This window comes from Solanum tuberosum, unplaced genomic scaffold, assembly GCF_000226075.1.
Source record: "Solanum tuberosum cultivar DM 1-3 516 R44 unplaced genomic scaffold, SolTub_3.0 scf00307, whole genome shotgun sequence".
Classification (NCBI taxonomy): domain Eukaryota; kingdom Viridiplantae; phylum Streptophyta; class Magnoliopsida; order Solanales; family Solanaceae; genus Solanum; species Solanum tuberosum.
Genome location: NW_006239230.1, coordinates 399,914 through 403,702, shown reverse-complemented (window position 1 = coordinate 403,702; position 3,789 = coordinate 399,914). Strand labels below are relative to the sequence as shown.

The 3,789-nt window shown below is 33.7% G+C and overlaps 1 long non-coding RNA gene across 1 annotated transcript in view; it reads left to right on the top strand.

Moving 5' to 3' along the window:
• The first annotated feature begins 2,624 nt into the window (after positions 1-2,624).
• Positions 2,625-3,789, top strand: part of LOC102581684 (uncharacterized) — a 3,281-nt gene continuing 2,116 nt past the window's right edge. Inside the window, exons 1-2 of the long non-coding RNA XR_368297.2 lie at positions 2,625-2,759; positions 2,848-2,964. This is a non-coding gene — a long non-coding RNA (uncharacterized lncRNA). The remainder of the gene's footprint in view (positions 2,760-2,847; positions 2,965-3,789) is intronic.

Below are 3,789 nucleotides of genomic sequence, written 5' to 3'. Positions count from 1 at the left end.
TCAGGAAAACGTAGAACTATTTTCTGAACACATGACTAATGGGATATCTAGCATTTCTTTTCTTTTGTTAATTGTTTAACCTTTTTTTTGTATATTGATATGAATATTTTGTGTTGTTTGCTTCTTGACATGGGTTGTAACCTTATTTGTTACATTAAGTTAAACAATCACACGTGCTACACATTTAGGGTGTTTTCGGTATGAAGAAAAATATTTTTCTGAAAAATAAGTGGATTTCTTACTTATATTCTAGTGTTCGGTTAGTAAGAAAAAAATATTGTTTCAAGGTATAATTTGGGAAATATTATGACCGCAATCCTAGACCAAGTCCCAAACCAAAAGTAGGACTCGATCCCTGACCTAACACCGACCTGAGAGACGACCCTGACCTAAGAACTGACCCCAACGCTGACTTGAGACTCAAGATCCTAACCCAACAACGAGCTTGAGGTCCCAACCTCCAGACCCAAGATCACACCCCAACCCTAACCCCCGGCCTCGAGACCAACCCAAACCATGAGATCGATTCTTACCAAGACTCGACCATGAATCTATAGACTCAAGACCCGACCATAAAACCCATACATGACCTTGACCTCTATACCCCAATCTCGATCCTTCACCCCTATATCGAGACTTGATTGCGATCTAAGACCTAACCAAAGATCGATCTGAAGATCCCGACCCCAAGACTCTAGACCTAGTCCCAACTCAACACCTAATTGTGACCCGACCCCGACCTTGATACTAACACTCGACCTTGACCCTGACTAAACCTTGATCATTTCTCAAGACATGACCCTAATCTTGACCTCAAGATCAGTCTAAGACCTTGAGACCCAAGCTTGAGACCTTATCTTGAGACCTGACCCTAACCCGAGACTTGATTGTGACTTGAGATTCAACCCAAAGATTGATCCCAAGATCTCGTCCCCGAGACTTGAGACTCAATCCCAACTTAACGCCTACTCGTGAGCCGACCTTGAGGCTTGACCCCAACCCTTAAATCGAGACCTAACCTCGATATTATTCATCTTGCTTGGTGTCGCGGATCAATCTCCAATGAAGCCATTACTATTTTATTTTATCATTTAATAAACTCTAACCCTCATTATTTCTAAAATCATATCATCATCATATTCAAAATCACTATACTAGTGATGGGATTGAAACTCCATTAAAATGGAGCTTTATAGTTCTTTATTAACCAAAAAAGATAGACATAGAAAGAAAAATCACATATCAAAAAGGGGCGTTGTTTGACTATCTACAATGCGAAATGTGTCAATTATGTAGCAATGAAAAGAAAACAAAAACATAAAGTGCATAATCTTGATTTTTTTTTAACAAAAACATAAAGTGCATAATCTTGATTATTTTTTAAAAAAAAAAGGAAAGACATTCATAGTAGCGCAGAAAAATGATAAGGAGAAAATAGTGAGAAGCACAAATGGCTCAATACCAACTTGATGGTCTTTTGTTTTATCAATGAAAAATTCATCGTGGATGAAAAATACTATCCATTTCGGCCGAGCAACGGAGTCAAAATTCTCAAATTTACAGTTCAATTCATGGGGTAATTGAAAAGGTAAACTAAGATGAATAGAGTAAAACTGAAAAAGAAATTTAATATAAATGGGATTGAAAAAATAATTAATAAAAAAATAAATTGGGGGGTGGGAGACACGCGCATGTCCCGATAACACATAGGTGTTAAAATGATATATTTATTATAGATGTAAATGGTTTTATGGATAATAGGACTCCCACAAATTTTAGATGTCTATTTATAGAAAAGGGCATAAATTTGATGAGATAATTATGTATTTTCTGAAGTTCAAAAACATATACTATACAAATTTAGAGTGTCATGAGACATTTTTACATTGCTTTGGAGCTTTATAAATGCCCCTTCACGCGCCCACATTTCGTGATAACATGGATACAGTGAAGTGGATTAAAAAAATTTATTTGTTATGCATTTAAATTATTCCATAGGATAATAGGACTCTCACAAATTATTATTATATAGAAGAGTGAAGACGACCAAACGACCAAGGCTAAAATCCCGATAACACATAGGTGTTAAAATGATATATTTATTATAGATGTAAATGGTTTTATGGATAATAGGACTCCCACAAATTTTAGATGTCTATTTATAGAAAAGGGCATAAATTTGATGAGATAATTATGTATTTTCTGAAGTTCAAAAACATATACTATACAAATTTAGAGTGTCATGAGACATTTTTACATTGCTTTGGAGCTTTATAAATGCCCCTTCACGCGCCCACATTTCGTGATAACATGGATACAGTGAAGTGGATTAAAAAAATTTATTTGTTATGCATTTAAATTATTCCATAGGATAATAGGACTCTCACAAATTATTATTATATAGAAGAGTGAAGACGACCAAACGACCAAGGCTAAAATGGTAATTTCATCACTATTCTAGAACTATCAGGCCATGGGATGGCTAATGTTAAAATGGTAATTTCAGCAATATTCTAGAACCAATTATTAGACATGAGAAGGATAGGAAGACCAAGGGCAAACTTGTAAATATAATTATTATTCAAGGATAAAATAATAATAATATCAAAGGACTGATTTTTACTTGTACTTCCTTTCGGTTCTAGATCGTTCCATTATCTCTTTCCTCTGTCTCTTCCAGTTTAAAAGAGAGAATGAGACTGTATGATTCTTCCACATCAAGCAAAAATTGTATTACAATTGATGATTCTTTCACATCGGTTAGTTCTTAATCATTTTTATTTCGAATTTTCTCTACTTATTTCTTTAGGTTTTTAAATTCTAAATCGTGTCTCGCTTAAATTTTAGGGAATTCTCTCAGTCCTAACATGAAGCAAAGAACATCAATTATGGAAATCTTTGCTTTTTGGTAACAACTTCATCAACCTACCACACCAGGAGATTAAGAGCACAATCACTTAATTGGTATGATCATTCTTCTAATTTTATTTTTAAGTAGTAGCAAGATTTAAAATTTAATGGAGCATGCATATGTGGTTTTTCTGTTGAAAGATTTCTGATGTCCACCAGGTGTTTGGAAAAATGTCCTACCTAGAAAAAATTCTACTTTGTTCAGCCTACTCCTTTTAACTTTTGTATAGACCTGTGAATGTTTTTGTCATTCTCCTCAACAGGAGGTGTGCTTATGTGATACAAAGAAACGAATAAGTAAAACTTACAAATGTGTGGTCTTATTCTCCTCGGAATCAACAGAGAAAAATAATTAAAGAATTATGTTATGGTGGGATCTAATGCTTACATCAGAAAAGGGATACTTATATCTTCTTATTTTCTGTAGGTTTGAATTACCTTACACTTTTCGTTCGTGTTTTTGATTAATATAATTTGTTGTTGTTTCATGGTTGATTACTCCATCTGTTTCGTAGTAGGATCTTCACCTTACAAGTGCTCGATAAACACCTTCAACAACTTATTTTTTTGTTCTATAAATATTTAAAGAAACTTCGTTAATTCTAATATAAAAATTATGGACTCAACTTTTCAATACAATATTGAGAAACCCAATCAACGTCAATTCCACTTTTCTTACAAAACAACGAAAAATCATAGTTGTAGACTTGAGATTTTGGCCAATTGCTTACCCTTTGGTTATTTATCCAGAAAATTATACATATGTAGTGTAGTAAATATATTTTCCTATAGAACTTTTCCCTGCATTAAAATTATGTCCTTTTGTGCTTCTAAAAATGACCCAGACAAATTATCTTTCCTACTAACCATGGTAGACAA